The sequence below is a fragment of the Diceros bicornis genome, chromosome 16 (genome assembly GCF_020826845.1).
Source record: "Diceros bicornis minor isolate mBicDic1 chromosome 16, mDicBic1.mat.cur, whole genome shotgun sequence".
NCBI lineage: Eukaryota > Metazoa > Chordata > Mammalia > Perissodactyla > Rhinocerotidae > Diceros > Diceros bicornis.
The window spans coordinates 30,543,952-30,564,633 of NC_080755.1; the positions used below are offsets into that span (position 1 = coordinate 30,543,952).

The window sequence follows — 20,682 nt, forward strand, 5'->3', positions numbered from 1 at the left end:
AAAATATTGTCTTCTAATCCACGAAAATGGTATATCTCTCCGTTTATTTAGGTCATTAATATCTCAGCAATATTTTGTAGTTTTCAGTATACAGGCATTGCATATCTTTTATGAAGCTTATCCCTAAGCATTTTATATTTTTGATGTATTTTTAAAAAATTCAATTTCTAATTGCTTATTGGTACCGCATAGACGTAGAACTGAATTTTGTGTATTGATCTAGTATCCTGCAAACTTGTTAATGTCACTTATTAGTTCTATCTTTTCTGTAGATCCTGTAGGATTTTCTACCTAGATGAGCATGTTGTCTGTGAATAATGACAGTTTAACTTTTTCATTTCCAATGTAGATGCCTTTTTATTTTTTCTTTCTTTATTATACTGGCTATAATGTTGGATGGAAATGATAAGAGTGGAGATTCTTGCTTGTTCCCCATATTAAGAGGAAAGCATTTAGTCTTTCCCCATTAAGTATGATGTTATCTGTCGGTTTTTTGCAGGTATCCTTTATCAGATTGAGGCAGTTCCCTTCTGCTCCTTATTTGCTGAAAGTTTATATCAGGAAGCATCATGCTTTCCCAGGTCTCCCAACTCAGGGAGTCTAATGCCTTAGGTCTGCCTAGGGTCCCCTTCCCTGTGTCGTGGCCAGGAAATTTCCTGAAGGCAGTAAGCTGGGGTTTTGTATGTTTTAAGCAGAAGGAGAAATTTGATGGTTGTTCCTTAATCTTGGCCAGAAGCAGAAGTCTTGCAACCATTTATATTTAGAATGTATTGATAATGTATAATGATTCACAAAAAATGATCAAACTTTTTAACCTATAATCCTACCTCTGGGAACATATCTTAAATAATTCTAAAAGGGAAAAAGATATGCACACAAAAATATTCTGTACAGTATTATTTGTAATGGAGAATTAGAAGAAATCTATATTTAAGAAAAGGAGAGTGGTTAAAATTAAGGCCTATGTATGCAGTGAAATATTAGAGGGTTACTTTAAATGACAGTTTCAAAGATTTTCAACATTAAAAATGTTTAATATTTAATATTAAATTCATTAATGATATATTAAAATATGCCATGGTATATCATCATTACAACCTCATAAAACATTCATATGGATAAGGACTCAAAGAGAATACACAAAATGACATAGCATTTTAGGGAGATTGAGTATTTTTCCTCTACTTTAAGGAATGTATTCATCATTGTATTAGAATCTATCAATTTGAAATTAATTTGATAATTAGTCTTTTTAATTTATTATAAAACATTAAAAGCATACAAAGAGGTATCAAGAAACAAGATAAATACCTCTGGACATACTATTAACCTTAAGAAATCAAAATTAACAATGTGGTTGAAGCTCCCCTGCATGGCACTCATCAGTTTGCATCTTTCTCCTCCCAGAAGTAACTACAGTCCTGACTACTACATATATTAATCTCTAATCTTTATATAATACGATGTATACGTTTGCAAAGTTTTTTTTTTTTTTGGTGAGGAGGATCAGCCCTGAGTTAATATCCATGCCAATCCTCCTCTTTTTGCTGAGGAAGACTGGCCCTCAGCTAACATCTATTGCCAATCCTCCTCCTTTTTTTCCCCTTTTTCTACCCAAAGCCCCAGTAGATAGTTGTATATCATAGTTGCACATCCTTCTAGTTGCTGTATGTGGGACCCCGCCTCAGCATGGCCGGACAAGCCGTGCGTCAGTGCGCGCCCGGGATCCAAACCTGGGCCGCCGGTAGCAGAGCGTGTGCACTTAACTGCTAAGCCACGGGGCCGGCCCCCTGCAAAGTTTTTGTAAATGTGTTACATGTGCTCTTCTGTGACTTGATAAGGATAAAAACTTTACTGTGTATTTATTTTCGTCATAGTGTGGCATGGACGTGTATGAATACACACAGTTTCATGAGCCATCTCCTGCTGATGGACATTTAAGTTGCCTCAATTTTTCACTGTTACAGACACTGATGTTATAAAAATTCTCGTACCTGTCTCCTTGTGCATGTATGTGAGTTTCTCTAGGCCAGAGCATATCGGTATGAGAGAAGTTACAGGCTCGCGAGGCTGATAATTAAGTTTTATGCAGCTAAGTTTTGTAACCTCTCTTGTTTTACCTGTTCTCTGGAAGAAGGGGTGTTTTATATCTCCAGGTACCTATTCAAAACATTTTAATGTGATTATTAATGAAAGAAAAGCACCATAAATTTCATTATTAATCAGCTTAGCTGAAATTTAAATAACAATCTGGAACCTTTGTGGTTAATCTATGTAGCTATGCCTTAGTTATCTAGAATTAGGAGAGTCTCTTAGAATTTCGGTATCGATTTTGGTGCCATTCATAAGTGATTATGCATAAAGCCACTGTATAATGAGACTCTTGGGCTTTTCCTGTTGGACCCACTTTTGGCTGAATTCACCTCAGCTGCCTCCCTGTTGAGCTGCAGTGCTTCTGGTCTATGCTCACAATCACATTCAGACCCCTGTGCTCTGCTCAGCTTTCAGTCCTGCCTCCTCTGGCAGCCTATCCTGTTGCCACCAATGTTTTCACAGGACAGGAAGAACCACCTGGCCCCAGCCACCGCCCTCATCTTCATCTAAAGTACTGTCTTCTCTCTTCTGACCTTCTCCTTGGATCACAGTCAATCATCACGTCCTAATGTTCATTGACAGTTTCTGGAACTAGTTCAGCTTTTCAGGGCAGGATGATGTGGAAAAGCTAGAAGCCTTCAAAACTCTCCACCTTTGATTGCCTCGCTATTGCAAGACCACCTACCAGCTGGCATTGTCTGTCCTCCCAGGATCCCTCCCCCTGCCGCTGCTTCTCTTGGCTCAGCAGAAAGAGGAAGATGAGCAGCAGCACCTGCTGCAACACAAATCCGTCCTCAGCTCAGAAGGAAGCTTTTAAAATAGGACTAGCTGGCTTTATCCCTTTCCTCCTTTCTAATAGGCTGCATTTTGCATGTGATTTTTGCTTACTAATTACGTACCATTCAGCTGCAGCCCCTACAATACCTCCACCTCCTCTGTACCCCTGCCTACGCTTCTTTTTAGCACCTTGCTTGGACAGAAAACACTCAAATTTTAAACAGAGCCACACAGTTGAAAAATCACACAGTGATTTTTCCTCCTGGTGTAAGGTTGGTGCTTCCTGAGACTGTGTCTATTTTTGTTATCCTTACTGTCTTATTCTGATCTCCCTTGTCTCCAACTAGTTGCTTCCTCTATAGGCCTCTTCCATCCTATCAGAATTTTTTTCCCCCAGAACAGTCTAGGAGAGCTCTGCATAGGGGTGACTTGGGTCCACAGTAATGGTCAGGTGTCAGTTCTTTATACATTAGTAGGCACATATCCAGCTTTTGTGTGGCCTGAAGCTTATACGACTTGGGGTACAAAAGTGAATAGTTTAGAATGAGAAAATGAATCACAACAAATTACAGACTATAGAAGGCTGACAGCGTAAATATCTCAAAACTCAGCAAAAAAAACTTAATATTTTTATTAGTCAACGTACTAACATGCCTCTAAAATACAGCTTTTCCTGCATTTTTTGGCTATGTGCCTTCTATTTTCTTAATATTACAATGATTTTGTAGCATTTTCTATAGAGAAAGCAAGGAGATAATTTAGCCTTTGTTCTGGTATGACTGAAATTTGTTTTGTGTTATTGATAGTTTAGAACAAGGATCAGCAGACTTTTTCTATAAAGGATGAGATAATAAATATTTTAGACCTTGGAGGCCACGTTGCCTCTGTAGCAACTAATCAACTCTGCCTTTATGGGCAAAAGCAGCCCTAGGCAATATGTAAATGAATGGGTGTGGCTGTGTTCCAATAAAACTTTATTTATAAAAACAGGCAGTGGACCAGATTTGGCCAATGGGCTCTAGTTTGTTGGACCATAATTTGGCAACTTTTGCTTTAGACTGTTCCTTTTATCTTTATAGTTTATTCATGGTAACCTCTTGGAAATGTCTAGTTCTTTTTCAAATGGGGGAAAACCTCTATTAATTTTCTTTCATATGGGAGCTGTAGGAATTGGAAGAGTATACCACAGACAAGCTTCTAGCTCTTTGCGTCTGAAGCACTGGTTCTCCTCCTACTCACATACTTGTGGTGCCTCATTCTTAGGTCATGTTCATATTGCAGCGTGACCTCTGGGCCTGCCTTTCAGGTCACAACCTGGTGAGTTGCTGTATGGGGCACTAGGAGTGTTCTGGGGAATCATTCCTTCACCAGAATGACCAGCAAAAACCTAACTGTACACCAAAGAGATGGTAAACCATGTGAGTACATCCCCCTAAACCCCCACTTCACTTACCTGGATACCCCAAATGCCCATGATCATTCTACCACCTGCCATGTGAGAAAGTGTAATGGAGGGAACCAGCATGGTCCTATGCGATTGCTGTTAAAGTACTTTCTTTTTGCAAATTGCGTGAAAATATAGGACCATGAGAACACGTTGCTAGGCCCCCTCCCAAAGTCTGGGAAAGGGGCCTGCAGGAGGGAGGGCCTCTGGAGCGTGAGCTTTGTTAGCACCTCTGTCCCATAGTATGAAGTCTGTTAACCTCGCAGGGATGTATACTTGAACCTTACCTCACCTTTGTGGAACGGAAGCATGTATCCATTGAAAAGGAAAGTTCCAGCAAGCTGGGGAGAGGCACACTTTTCAAAGGCCTGTTCTTTCTAGGGCCCCTGAAATCATACCCCAAATGCAGCTGACTTCTTCACCTGCTTATTGGTTCCAGTTTGTGGGAAGTGAACTCAGTGGGTCCTTTCAGTGTGTCCTTGGGCACCCAGAGTGAGCATGCCTCATCTTGGCTAGATGAAGTAGCGTAAAAAAGAGGAATACACATTGCTGAAACTCTTCATTGACTTAGAAACCCTGCCGGCTGCAGTTCCTGTCTATCCCCAGGTATTTCAGGCTGGGCTTTGCATCTCACCTGCTAGAAGCCATTCTCCTATAAGCTGACCTTGAAGCCACAGCTCACCCCAAGAGATAGTTGCAGTGCCCCAGCAGGAGTGTTGAGGGTGTTGGTGCACAGTATCCCCTGATGGAAGCCTTGCAAGTAGCTGTGTATTTTCTGCTTGTCCTATTATTTCACTTGGTAAGGCGTTACCAGTAGTTACTTGAGCTTGCAAGAGACAAATGTGTATTGTCATCTCTTGTTTGATCCTCATTGCAACCCTGTAAGAAAAAACATCACCATCGCTTTTTTTCAGGGGAGGAATTTGAAGCACCAGAGTTCAAGTCTCTTGCACAAAGTTGCTTGTTTGGTAAGAGGCAATACCACGTGGCCTCAAACCCAGGTTTCCTGGCTTTAGAGCCCATGCTTGCAACCTCTCCCCTGGCGTACCCCTTGCTGCTTCCCTTCAAGGCTGCTGTGGAGCAAGGGGTCCAGGCATTCTGGATTCTTGACAGCTGTGGGGCTCTGTCCATTTGGACGAGGTGGGTCCTGCCAAATGGGCCTAGAAAAGTGCCTGGCACTTAACTAATGCTTGCTTGAATGAATGCATATGTCAGTCTTAGGAAAGGCTAAGAGAGTTTGGGCCAAATGGGGGGTATTGCCCCTCACAGATAGCTGCACAATATGCTGAAAAGACTAGAGGGAGGCCTGCAGCCTTACACTAGGCTTCAATTAAAACTTCTTTTTGTGTGTGTGTGACGAGCAGCTGGTTTTTGTTTATTTATTTTTGGTTTAAGGAAAACCTTTAATTATAGGGTATAAAGCAATGTCTGTCAACCTTTTTTTCGTTATCATTCCCCTAGGGAGCCTGCTAATATATTTTTTCTTAACCACTCCTGCGCCCCCACCCCCATGAAATTTTAATGCCACAGACACACTATGTATCTGTTACATACTGTATCCCTGTAGAGGACCGTAAGCCATTGTAATATCTAAGGTATTTTTGCCCCTAAGAACCAAATTCCTTGGTTCTTGCCCCCATTGAAAATGCACGGTCTAAAGTATTTATTCAGTTTCAGTATCTGACGACATGTGAAATGCTCATATATTTATAGAAATGAAAACAAAGTCCGCGTCATTGACAGCTCGTAATGACTATTAGCATGGCAAAACAATTCAGTTTTAATGAACCTGTGATTAAAGCTGCTAGGAAATAGCTATTAAATAAATGGGAGTCTAATGTGTTGGCCAAAGAGACGGGATGGGTGGTGGTGAAGGCCGTGGACGCACAGCCTTGTAGCCTTGGTCAGCTCTGCAAGGGCTGGACTGGTCTTATACCTGTTTGTGCACAGGGAATACTCCTGGTTAGAGCACACGCCCAGGTCGGGAGGGAGGCCAGGCCACCTGGCTCCGGAGACATTGTCTTAGTTGCTTTTAGAATTTTCTGCTATGGATATTAGGCCATTGGTTTTTAGCCAAGTAGTGTTTTGATATGATTTTGTTTTTACTTATTTTATTGTGGTAAAATATATATAACATAAAATTTGCCATTTTAACCATTTTTAATTGTACAATTTTGTGGCATTAATTACCTTCACAATGTTCTACTACCATTACCACTATCTATTTCCAAAACTTTTTCATCACCCCAAATAGAAACTCTGTACCCATTAAATAATAACTCCTCATTCCCTCCTCCCCCAACTCCCTTTCTGTCCCTATGAATTTGCTTAGTCTTGATATTTCATATAAGTACAATCATCTAATATTTGTCCTTTTGTGACTGGTTTATTCCACTTAGCATGATTTTTTTTTCAAGGTTCATCCATGTTGTAGCATGTATCTGATATGAGTTTTAAATGTATCTATATGTTAAACGTATTCATACATATTGTCATACATATTTCATACACAATCAACACATTTGATTATTATTTCCTTTTCTCTTTTTAAAGGAAGTTTCATCATCTTGTTTCTTTGAACATCACCAGTTTAGAGCCAATGTGAATGAGTATGAGTCACAATAGGAAGGTTTCTGATTCTTTGACTATTATGCATATGTTGGTTTTGTTCTAGGTTATAAAATACACATAAAATAATATAAAATGCATTGGCAAGCTTGTAATACTTCTAAAGAATTTAGGTTTAACTAAGTCATAGGCAAATGACTACTACACTGGGTCTGTAGTTTTATGGTGTCTTTGAAATCTCGTTGTGGATGTCCACAATGAAGTAAAAAATTCCTCTGAGAAGAAACTAAGGGATTGTCTTATTTAAAAACATTATTTACTACATGACATGATGTTATGATTTTAAAATAATGTTTATAATTTGAAATTTTTGAAACTGTCTATCAAACATGATGAGACCTGGGAGCCATTTCCAGCCATTTGGAGTTTTGAGGGAAAGTAGGCTGGGCAATAGGAACCAGCATCGCCTTTCTTGTCCCTATCCATGGTCCTCTGGCCCGTGGGAAAGCATGGAAAATGGTTGTTGGATGCAGGAACTTGGTTTTTCCTATGTTTGCCTTTGAGTTTGGTTTTGGTTGGAAGCAGGTGCTGATCCTGACCTAGGAGAGAGCCCTAACCCAAGCATAGCTCTTAGGTATGGGTTTGGTTAGCATGGACCAGTAGCTCACATCCCTGGCTGCGCAGGAGAATCACCTGTGGAACTTTGACCAACACAGACGCCAGGTCCATACCCAGGACCAATCAAATCAGGTGCTGGAGGTGGGGCCAAAGGAGGTGGAGAGCAGTGGTTTAAGGCTTCCCAGGCCCTGATTTTCCCCTGCAGCCCTGCTTGAGAGCCCTGAGCAGGGTAAGTGGCTGCAATGCTGGCAGCCAAGGTAATCATAGGACACAGGTTCTTTTCAGGGTGCCACAGAGGAGACACCCTGGAGAGGGCCAGCACCGTGCAGGAGGCCAGCAGCAAGTCCCCTCTAGATGCAGATTTAGTAAGTTAGGAAGTGTGTTAAGTTGGAAGTTTTTTAGGAAGTTAAAATTCTAAAGGTGTAGAAATCCTAAATAGCACGAAATACAGTATTAATATACTGGAATATACTCTGATTGCTTTAAATAAATTTCTGGTTTTTATGGAGTCACATCTGGAACGCCTGGGACTGCAGGTATAAAACAAATACCTCTTAGAAGTGCTCCCCCTAGTGCCAGACACTTTGTATTACATCCCTACAAGGGGCTTTGCAGTAATGTTACGGAATGTAGAATTTTGGAGCTGGGGAGCTTTGGGAGTCTTCAGGTTAAACCCTATATCTCTGAGATGACAGAGTCGAAGTCCAGAGGGGTTAGTTCACATAACAACATCAACAAGAGCTGCCTGACCATGAGCTTTAGGTGTGTTAATACATAACCTTGTTTCATCGTAACGATATGAGATCCAGGTTGGACTTATCTTCCATTTTACAAAGGTGTAAGCCAAGGCTCAGGAGGCTGGGTAACTTGCACTTTTTTAGAACTAGGAAATGGTGGAGGCAACATGAAAACCAGCTTCTCCCTGGGTCAAGTTCTCCGAGCATTCCTCGATGCTGCACTGTCCTGAGAGCAGAAATCCAAGGAATCTTTGATGCGCTTGTTCTCTTCTCATGCCCTGGAAGCTCCTCTGTCTTCTCGCAGCTAAGGGGGCCCCTTTAAGTTATGGCTCTGTTGTCGTCTTCCATGAAACCTCTAATTACTCAGCCTCGTACCAACCCCGCCCTTCTCTGAATTGGGGTGTTTATGAACTCCAGCCCACCCAGCTTGGGCTTAATTGCTCTCTCCAAGCTTCATGCCTCTTAGCTCTGTCACCCCAGAATACAGATAAGCCATTTGGGGCCGGGGATGCCCCATGTGTATGCCTCCTGTGCAGCCCCTCCCTAGACCAAGGAGGGGCTGCTTATCCCCGGGTCACTGTCACTGACTCATAGTGCCACCCCAGGTCCCTGTGGGAAGAGCAGGGGTAGATTGAGCACATGAGATGAGCCCGATGGTCCAGTCACTGCTGAGCCTGTGGAGTCTGTTTCTGGTTCATTTCATCTCTGGCTCTGGGAAGCCTTGGGGAGGCTGTGTGCTTCCCCTGGTATTTCATTGGATGTAAGTCCTGAAAGATCATTATCAGAAAGATAATTAAAATGACCATTCTTCTTTTCATAGAGAAATCAGGAATCTGCCAGAAATTTTTAGAAGCTCAAAACCTGCTAATCTATCAAACCTTTCTTCATTCCTCGTTTCTCTTTATCTAAAAAATGGGGGAATGTGGAATGGGAGAGATTGAGAGAGGCCGGGGAGCATAGGTATAACTGAGGCCGCAACAGCCCCAGCGGCGATGAGGCTGTTCCTGTATTGGTGGCTGGTGAGGGCCTACTTTTAAACCTTTAGTATGGGAATCTGGGATTTAAACTTGGCTGCTGGTGGGAAGGTGAAGGCACAGTAGAGAAACAAGTCAGTTCTGTGTGTGGCATCGGGTGGGAGAAGAGGATGCAGAGAGCTTGGCTGCATAATGTCCTGGTGGGAAGGTTGATCAGAAATAACCACAGCAATGATGCTGTTTTCGGGGCACTGGGTGGAGGGCCCTCCCTCCTCTGAGAGTTACTGATTAAACTTGCAAGTGTTGAGAGAGGCCCTTAGGCCTGATTTGTTTAAAAATTTATCTTGGGGACCTTTTTTAGGAATCAGGCATTCTGGGGTGGAGAGAGGTTAGTAATTTTTCTAAGAATGCTTTTGAAAATTTGCAAATACTGCCTAATGTCAGCAGGAGCCTCAGAACTTTGACACCTTGTTGGAGCTCTTTGTGCTGATTAAATTCTTGACTCTGGTCTCCAATTGGCAGCTCACTCTCCTTAATTTTCGTGCAGTAATCAGTGTTGAAAGAGCATTTCTTTGACAGTTGCCCTTGGGGAAAACTGGGCCTGGGCTTGTTATTTAGGACTAATAGTTAAGTGGAAGAGAATAATAATAATAACGCAGACTCCAAGGTCTCCACTTAGTTCCAAGAATGTCAACATTATCAACCTCTTTTCAATATTTACTGCAGGCTGTGGTGAATAATGGAAAATTGGGGTTGGCAAATCCATTTCAGAGTTAGGAAGAGTAAATTTTAATGGTCTGATTAAAATAAATTGAAATTCTGTCTTTAAGATGAATTAGCCCTTCCTGGAAGATAAGGTTTTAGTTCTAGCAATGGTTTTTTCCCCTCTGGAGATAGCTTGGGTTTAAGAACTCTCAGTGCAGATTGTCAGAGCCCCCACTGTGTTCTGGTTGAAGAAAGCAGTGTCAGTCTTCACTCCCAGTGGGCAAGTCACAGGTCACCTTCCTCTTCTCAAGAAAAACCCTAGCGACCAGGGTTTTGTTTGTAGCAAAAAATCGCCCTTGTAGCGGGGCAATTATCTTTACTTTTTCATACAACTAGTCTATTTCTTCTGTACTTTTGGTTGAAATAAATCACGGTTATTTGCAGTCACATTTTCAGATGGTAAAGTATCTGATCTTATGGAATGGCTGTAGAATAGGCTTTCTTTCCTACTGCTTTTGTGAAAAGAAAAACGAGTGGGAAAGTGTGATGAATAAGTCTAGAGATCTAATGGACAGGCAGGATGACTGCAGTTAATAATACTGTATTGAATTCCCAAAATATGCTAAGAGAATAGATTTCAGGTTCTGTCCTCACACAAACACACGCAAATGGTAACCAGGGCCAGCCCGGTGGTGCAGCGGTTAAGTTCGCGTGTTCCACTTTGGCGGCCCGAGGTTCACTGGTTTGGATCCTGTGTGCAGACCTAGTCACTGCTCATCGAGCCACGCGGAGGCAGCGTCCCACATAGAAGAACTAGAAGGACCTACAACTAGGATATACAACTGTGTACTGGGGACTTGGGGGAGAAAAAAGAAAAAAAAAGAGGAAGATTGGCAACAGACGTTAGCTCAGGGCCAATCTTCCTCAAAAAAAAAATGTTTAAAAAAGTAACTGTGTGAGGAGATGATATGTTAATTAGCTCGACTGTAGTAGTTGTTTCACTATGCGTATGTATATCAGATCATCATGTACACCTTAAACATACAATTTTTATTAAAAAATATATTTAAAAAGTTTAGAAAAAGAATAATAAATGGTATACATTGTAAACAATGAATCTGGATAAAGTGTATATGGGTAGAAAAGAGTTCCTTGTACTGTTCCTGCAACTTTTTTGTTATTTTGAAATTAAATCAAAATTAAAGTTACCCAAATATGCAAAAAAAAAAAAAAATAGTGAGAAGGTAAAGTAGAAAGGTGAATTGAAATACTCAGACTTCAGTGGGCAGAACCTTATGTTTCATGGTGGAACTGTAGGGTCAAATATGCAAGTGGATACTTAAATTACAAACCAAAGCCTTATCTAGTACATAAAAAGGGCTGGTTTATAGTAAAATGTATGATTTACCTATAGTTATAACAGTGCTTTTTTTTTAAAACAACAAAAACATTGTATGAAAAATATTTAGGCCTAAACTATATAACTCCCTTAAGAAGGTGTTGTAGGGCCGCCCCGTGGCTTGGCGGTTAAGTGCGTGTGCTCCGCTACTGGCGGCCCCGGTTCGGATCCCGGGTGCACACCCAGGCACCGCTTCTCCGGCCATGCTGAGGCCGCGTCCCACATACAGCAACTAGAAGAACGTGCAACTATGACGTACAACTATCTACTGGGGCTTTGGGGGGGGGGGGGGAAGGGAGGAGGAGGATTGGCAATAGATGTTAGCTCAGAGCCGGTCTTCCTCAGCAAAAAAGAGGAGGATTAGCATGGATGTTAGCTCAGGGCTGATCTTCCTCACAAAAAAAAAAAAGAAAAAAAGAAGGTATTGTAACCCTTGAATCTCTGTGCCCATTTACAGAATACACATAACCTGTAATTTCACTGTAACATCGAGTGAAAAGAAAGAATGAATGGGGGGTTTATTGAAAGACTCCACAGGGCAGCAATGTTTAAGAGCTCTTTGTTTAAAAAGTCAGAGGACTCTGCCAGGAAGGAATTATGTTTCAACTTCTTCTATGGCATTTTTGGCATTTTGGGCCAAAAGAAAGGACATGACCAAGCAGGCAAATAACCAATTTGGGATCGTTGTCTTGTATGTCTCCGATGTGTAAGAAATGCTTTTTTAATAAAATTAGGTCTGGCTCTGGTTTGTAGAATGAATATATATTTTATATGTAGGGACTTCTCTTAAATGCAAAGTACATGTAACTAATTGAAAATTGATAGGCTTAGAGTCAAAGCCCTTAGATGGTAGCAGAAGGTTCAGAGACACAGGAGCCCAGATGGTCTGGGAAAGAAGCTGAAAGGCAGCAGGTTGATTGTGGATGTGAGGGGCCCTATCCTTGTCCTGAGGCAGGAGGGAGCCAGGTTTTCAGCTTCAGCTGATGTGTTTAATGCTTTGGAAAATGCAGTGGTAACATCTTATCATGGATTAGAAAGAAAGTAGAAGTCAAGGTAGGGACACCAGCCAGGATCAGCAGCGGCTTTAATCCAGGAGACACAATGGAAACTGGACCTGAGGCAGTGATGGAGGGAAGAAAAGGTGATTTGAGGCCTGTTTCAGAGGAAAGATGGAGGGAATTGGGTGACTCGCTGGAGGTAGAGGATAAGGGAAGGGAAGGAGTCTGGAATAGTAGATTCTAAACTTTTGTGGCTAGAGACCTACAGGAAAAAATATTCATATTTATATACAATAGAACAAAAATGGCGATAGTCCTTATCTTAATAATTGAAATGCACTCTGTTTTCTATTCTGTTTTGCTTCCTGAAAAAAATACGTTGCTGGTCTGGACTCTCTAAGTGAGTCCCACTAGTGGAACTACTAGTGCCTACTAGTGGTGTTTGAAAATGCAGGTGGACAATGAGGTCCTGGGTGATTGGGTGCTGTGTACTGTTAACAGGGCCCCTTAGGACCTGCTGCAGTAGGCAGGGTGGGGAGTGTCAAGTGTTAATGTGGGAAAGGGCAGTTAAAACCCACCAGTCCTGTTTCCAGCAAAGCATCTTGGAGTTATCTGCTGGCCATGTTAGGATTTCTGTTAAGAGTTCCTTGGAGTAAAAGGCCTCCAGCTTAAAAAATAAAAGGAAAATAAAGAGAAAAGAAGGAAAATAAAAAGGAGAGTGGAAGGAAGAAGACAGAAAGGATTGAAAACCATGGGGTTAGACTGTTGAGGCAAAGTTCTGAGTGGACCCCCACAGCAGGACTTGCTTGCTCCAGGCTATCTTCCACGTTGCTGCTAGAGTTCTTATTCTAAAAACAGAGCAGGGGAGAGTTCTGGGTGAGATGGAGTTAAGCACACATGAACCTGTCTCTCCCATTAAATGCAGCTATAACCCTGGGAAAAAATACATAGAGCGACTATTCAAGGACTCTGAAAAGTAAATGGTAGCAGGCAGATTGGGGAAGAAGACTAGAATTTGAAATAACATTGTGATGGTGCTTTTCATGTTTTTATTCTGGTGTTCCCTGGTCTGGACTCAAATCCTGAAACCCAGAAGTGGACATTGGTGTGGACAGAGAGAGTTTCAGAAGAAGCTTTCTACTTCTAACTTGAGTAGGAGGAAAAGGGACTCCAAACTCTCCGAGTGCAAAAGCCTCCCATGTTTCTTAGTCTTTTCTCTGTTATCTTGGACCCCTGCCCCCAGGTGATCCCATGGTGAGAACAGCTGTGATAATAATGTGAGAACAGCAGGCCACTGCAGGCACCTAAAACTCCAAGGGAAAGAGGCATAAACTTTTGCTTTGATTGAGAGGAATTGTAGTCACAAAAGGGTTGGAGTGAACTCCTTTTGTATTTTTTCCCTCTCTGTTCTCCCACTGCTTGGCCCCAGATGTGGGCCCAGTCACAGAAAGTAAGTGGGAGAGCAGGGTAAATAATGGCCCAGCTCTGGTTGAAGGACTAAGAATGGGAGCCCCAGGGAGCCTACAAGTATCAGAGAGATAACGAAGAAAGGAGCTCAGGAAAGCGACCTGCAAAGATTTTTACTAACTTTTGGGCTCATCATAAATTGTACATGCATGAATCTGACCCTAAACAGCATGCCAAAGACTTTGAGAACTGAACAACAAGGTAGCCCACTGCCTGGGTCCCAGACCAGCCTCTGGGTGGTACACACGCAGGACTAATCCAAATGGCACAGTGAGGGCTTTGAAAACTGAACTCACATTGGAACCACAACCCACAAAAGGCATGTCAGAACTTGTGGCTTGAACTGAACCAGGTTAATTTCCTGCTTAAACAAAAATGTCAACATTTTTTGTAATATTTAAACAAACCTCAGAGTCTTATCATTTTCAAAATGCCTAGGATATAAGCCAAATTACTTGGCATACAATAAACTAGGAAAATCTCAACTTGCATGGGAAAAGACAAATCAACAGACCACAGTGCCAAAGTGACACTGATACTGGATTTGTCAAGTACTTTAAAGCAGTTATTATAATAAATGCTATTTCTTTAAAGCAGCTGTTATAAAAAAGAAAGCAAGGGTGAGCACTGTTGAAATGAATAGAAAGATAAAAAGTCTCAGCAAAGAAATAGAAGATATAAAAAGAACCAAATGGAAAATTTAGAAATGAAAAATAAAATAACCAAAATAAAAAGGTCACTAGATGGGCTTGGTAACGGATTGGAAATGAGAGACCTAAATTCAGATGCACCAATAATTATATTAAATGTAACCGGGCTAAACATAGCAATTAAAAGACAAAGGTTATCAGAATGGATACATAAAACAAGACCCAACTGAATGCTGCCTATGAGAAACCCACTTTAATTATCATGCTATAGGTGCTTTAAAATCAGAAGGATACAGAAATAAATACCATGCAAATACTAATGAAAAGAAGGCTATATTAACATTAGAGAAAGTAGACTTCAGAGTAAATAAAATAGCAAGGGATAAAGAAGGACATTATAATGACGAGAGTCAATTTTCCCAGAAATGGAACACCTATAGAGCTTCAAAATACATGAAGCAAAAACTGAAAGAACTGAGATAAGAAATGGAAAATCCTCAGTTACAGTTGGAAACTTCAACATTCCTCTTTTGGTAATCAATAGAACTGGTAGACTGAAAATCAGCAAGCTACAGAGAAACTGCACAGCACCATCCAACAGCTAGTTCTAATTGACATTTTAAGAGCACTCCACCCAACTACAGCAGAATACAGTCTTTTCAAGTATGCATAAAACATTTACCAAGATGACCATATCCTGGATCATAAAAAAATAACAATTTTAAAAGAATTGAAATCATATGATATGTTTTCTGACCATAATAAAATTAAACTAGAAATCAATAACAGAAGGATAACAAGAATATCTCCAAACACTTGGAAATTAAACAGCATGCTTTTAAATAATCCATATGTTGAAGAAGAATTCTCAAATGGAAATTAGAAAATATTTTGAACTAAATGAAAATACAAATCAAAATTTGTGGGATGCAGTTGAAGCAATGCATGGAGGGAAATTTATAGTATTACACGCTTATGTTAGAAAAAAAGAAAGTACTCTAATCAATAATATAAACACCCACCTTAAGCAACTAGAATAAGGAAAGAAAAATAAACCCAAGCAAATAGAAGGAAGGAAATAATAAAATAAGTGTAGAAATTAATGAAATTGATAGAGTTGAAATCAGTGGAACAAAAACCTAGTTCTCTGAAAAGAAAAATAAAATCAACAAGCAATAATGACAAAGAAAAAGACAAGACACTAATTGCCAACATCTGGAATGGCAAAGGGGCTGTCATGACAGACTCCAGACATTAAATAAGTAATAAGAGAATACTGTGAACAACTCTTAGTGCATAAAAGTGATGCTTTGGATGAAAAGGACCAATTCCTTTAAAACCACAAACTACCAAAATTCACCCAAGATAACCTGACTGCCCTATTACTGTAAGTATTGTTAACTATGACTATTAAAGAAATTTAATTTGCAGTTAACAACCTTCTGAAAAAGGAATTTCCAGGCCGAGATGGTTTCCTGGCGAATTCTACCAAACATTTAAAGACAAAATAAAACCAATTTTGCATACTCTCTTCCAGAAAATAGAAGAGGAGGGAATGCTTCTCAACTCATTTTATAAGGCCAGCCTTACCATGATATGAAACAAGACAAAGACAGGATACTATGGACCACTTATCTCTCACGAACAAAGATGCAGAAATCCTCGGCAAAATATTAGCAAATCGAATCCAGCAATATGTAAAAAGAATAATGTACCATGGCCAAGAGGGAATGCAGGCCTGGTTCAGTATTTGCAATTCACTCTGTGGAACCCACCACATTAACAGTCTGAAGAAAAACCACCGGATAATATCAGTTGATGTAGAAAAAGCATTTGACAAAACTCAGCATCCATTTATGATTAAAAAAAAAAAACTCTTAGCAAACTAGAAATTGGGGGAAACTTCTTCACCTTGATAAAGGACACCATATAAAGTCCTATAGCTAATACCTTAATTAATGGTGAAAGACTAAATGCCTTCCCCTAATATTGAGAACAGGTAAGGGTGTCCACTCTTACCACTCCTATTGAACATTTATACTTAACCAGTGCAATAAGGCAGAGGGGAAAAAGGATGGAGGACATAGATTGTGAAGGAAGAAATAAGATTGTTCTTGGTCACCGATAGCATTATTGTCTGTGTAGAAAAGCTCAGGGAATCCACAGAAACAAAACCTACAAAAATCCTAGAATTTATAAGTTTAACAAAGTTACAGGATACAAAGTGACCATAAAAATTATTTTTATTTCTGTATACTTGTAATAAATAGTTGGGAATAGAAAAGTTTTTAAAATATTTCCAATAGCTCCAAAAAATGTGAAATACTTATAAATTTAGCAAAAAAGTGTATACAGGATATTTAGTTAAAAACTACAAAACACTGATGAAAGCCATCAGATCTAAATTAATAGACATAATAGATTCATGGATTAGAAGATTCTACGTAGTAAAGATGTCGTCTCCCAAAATTTGTCTATAGATTTAGTGCATTTCCCATAATACTTCCAGAAAGATTTTTTGTAGATTTAGACAAGCTGCTTCGAAAATTGAGATGGCCAGAGGACAAGAATAGCCAAAACAGTTTTGAAAAAGAAGAATGAAATTGTGGGAATCATATTACCTGATTTTAAGACTTACTATAAAGCTATGGTAATCAAGATAGTGTGGTATTGGCAGAAAGATCAATGGACCAGAAGAGAGAATCCAGAAATAGACCCACACAAACACAGCCACTTCATTTTTGGCAAATTTGCAGAAACAATTAAATAAAGACAGACTAGTGTCTTTAACAAATGGTGTTAGATCAATCGGACATCTACATGAAGAAAAACCTCAATCTAAACCTCATACTTGATACAAAAAGTATCTCAAAATGCATCATATATCTCAATATAAAAAGTAAAACTATAAAAGTTTTAGAAGAAAACATAGGAGAAATTCTTTGTGACTTTGGGTCGGGCAAGGAGTTCTTCCCTCATATCTCCTGACCAATGCCCAGTGAGGTTAGCCGAGAAGTCTCCCTCCCCCTCTTCGCGTCTTTCAGATTTGTTCGCCGTGTGCTCCTGTTCAGTAGATAATTGACACTTGACTGCAGGAGGTAGTTCTTATGAGTAACATTTATTGAACAAGTACTGTGAGTCGGCCGCTGTTCTAACTCAATCCCTAAAACACCCCAGCAAAATAGGTACTACAGTCTTACTATCTCATTTTTGAGGTGAGGAAACTGAAGCACAGAAATGCTAATAAATATGCCTAGAGTGAATTCCGTGAGTGGCAGAACAACAAATGCCCTGGGCAGTATCTTTTTAGACCTTGCTATTACCCATCACTCTGTTCTGACATTCTCATCCTCCTCGAAAACGCAAATCACTAATTTGCATGGCTCTGGTGACCCAAGCCATCTACTTTTTTTTTTTTTTTTCTTTCTCTGCGTGAGCTTTATTCACAGGCCTGCGTTTAGCTTGGCGGTGTTTTGCTGTTGAATCAGTGCTGTATTAACCTATTTGAATCTATTTAGCGCCATCTGGTGTCTGCACTGGGTTTTACAGGAAAGAGTGCTTTAGCATTAGAGCTAAGGTGCAAAAGGTGTAGTGGTACAGCTTTTGAGTACGAAAATATTAGGACAAATAAGTGTGGTCAGAAACTTAAATTCCATTAGACATGAACTTCCTGGTGACTTACTTCCTACAATGTGATTCCTTAGTAGAATCTTGGAGGGAAACAGATCATGGAGAGAAAACTTTCAGAAATTCAAGTTGGCTTTTAAATCTTCTTTTGCCTTCCCCTTTTGTAGCAGTGCCCTGGCTTCCTGGGCTTTTGTGTTACCAGAAGCCCTGAACAGTTAGGGTGGAGACCGTCATTCCTGGCTTTTCAGCCGTGGGCGGAGGATCCCCTCCAAGGAATGTACCTTCCAGAGGTTAAAGAGTCTAGGTTGTCTCTCCCCCGTACCGTGAACCTGATTTAGAAGATACTAAAATATGCCTCTGGGTTTGCTTCTTCAACAGTGGAATGCGGAATGGGAAAAGGACTGTGGTACAAACTCCCCTGTCCTGGAGACTTTACAGTTTGTTTTGAGAGAGGGAGGAGGAAAGAAACAGGAAAAAGGAAAATGGGGTGAAATGTGCTGATTTCTCAGAGCTCTTCCTTGAAGTCGGGGCTGTATCTTTCTGAAGGAGGGAGGTGTGCACCGAGAGGGATGGGCTAGTGAAAAATTCTAAAAACCAAGAAAAGCACCTGACACTTTACGTCATACAATCTTATTTCATTCTTTTTTACATATTTGTTTACTTTTCTATTACAGAAGTAATAGATGCTCATAGTGAAAAGCTGGGGAAATAGAAAAAACAGGGAACAAAGTACATCCAAGGAACACACACCCACCATAATGCTTAATATTTCAGGGATTTTCCTTTCCTTCTATGCATGAATATTTGAGTGTTTTATTGAATTATGTGAGGTTTATAATTTTCTACTTCTTGATTATTTTATCAGAAACATAGGTTAAGACATAGCTTTGGTAAATTGCTGTGCATGCTGAGTTCTAGGACAATGATATAATATTTTAATATCATACATGACACTTCAGTGAATATCTTTGCTTCATCATTTTTTTTTTTTTTTTTAACTTCGAGTTATTTCCGTAGGATAGTCAAAGCACAATGACTGGGGAAAAACTAAGAGAGGACTTTCAGGCTCTGAGTACAGACATGATGGAGCTATGGCTCCACACTGGCTGGAGGTGGGCCTGTCACTTGGTAGTGATGGGTTTGGGGCACATTCCATCACTTTTCAGAGCCTCAGTTATTTCCTCTGTCAGATGGAAGTAATAATACCCACTGCACAGGGCTGCTGTATTCATAACACATATAAAGTCCCTTCTCAGAGCTTGGCACACAGGCATTAAAGACATGGTAACTATTTAAAGAACAATAACAGCACCAAATAGCCTTATTGCAGGATCTGTACCAATTTGCCCTGCCACCAGTAATGTATGAAGTTACTTGTTTAACCCCTCCTAGCGTTTGATACCTGATCATTTCTTTTTAAAATTCCTTTGACAATTTAAGTGAAAATGCTACCTCATTATTGTTTTAATTTGCAGTTTTTATTATAGTGAGAATGAACAACTTTGTGTTACCATAAACCAACTTGTTGTTTCTTTCACGATATGCTTTTGACTTTTTTCTATTGGCATTTACTATTTTCTTATCAATTTGTATAATTTTTTTATACAATAAATCATTTAATCCTTTATCATATGTCCATTTATCTAGTATTATATTCATTTTTTTTTTTTTGGTGAGGAAGATCAGCCCTGAGCTAACATCCATGCCAATCTTCCTCTTTTTTTTTTTTTTGTCTGAGGAAGACTGGCCCTGGGCTAACATCTGTGCCTATCTTCCTCCACTTTATATGGCACTCCACCACAGCATGACCTGACAAGCGGTGCATCAGTGCGCGCCCGGGATCCGAACCCGGGCTGCCAGCAGTGGAGCGCACGCACTTAGCCGCTACACCACGGGGCCGGCCCCTAGTACTATATTCTTATATCAAATTTCAATTGTTTTCTTAAGATGAGAAAACTTAATCTTAAGATGAGAACGTGGTTGTAACTATGATCTCTTCATTATAAATTCTGTAGATGGATTTTTTTATTTGTTCTATAATATTACTGCAAATAATGATAATATTATGCATTCATTTCTAAATATCCTACTTCTCATTATTTTTCATGTCTTATTAAATTTGCCTGAAATTCTCTAGCAGTGTTATGGAATTACTGGGCATCACTTTTTAATTATTCCTGATTTTCATAGCACTATCTCCAGTGTTTCCCCATTAAGTAGAATATGAATCTGTTATTTCCAAAAATATACTGTTTATTGTTCAGTTAAATTTTTAAAATTTTCAGTTTTTACGCATTTAGGAGCATAATTTCTCTCAGAATGATCATGTGCTTTTGTCATTGGATCTTTTGCTGGATACGTTAATAATGGGTTTTCTAACATCCCACATATATTTGTGTGCTTGGAATTAGTGTATACTCACTATTTTGTGTTTTGCTCTTTTCAATCAACACCATTTTATGTAGACTGTTACTACAACCTACGTATAAGCTTTTGTGTATAATGCATAAAAGAAAGAATATAAGAAAATATATTTCTTATATACAATGTATTAAGAATGATTATCTTAAATTATGGGATTATGAATTATTTTCACTTCACTCTTCTGTATTTTCCAGCTTTCT

The 20,682-nt window shown here is 39.8% G+C and overlaps 1 protein-coding gene across 3 annotated transcripts in view; it reads left to right on the forward strand.

Moving 5' to 3' along the window:
* FHOD3 (formin homology 2 domain containing 3) overlaps positions 1-20,682 on the forward strand; it is a 457,851-nt gene that overhangs the window by 250,274 nt on the left and 186,895 nt on the right. The window lies entirely within an intron of this gene.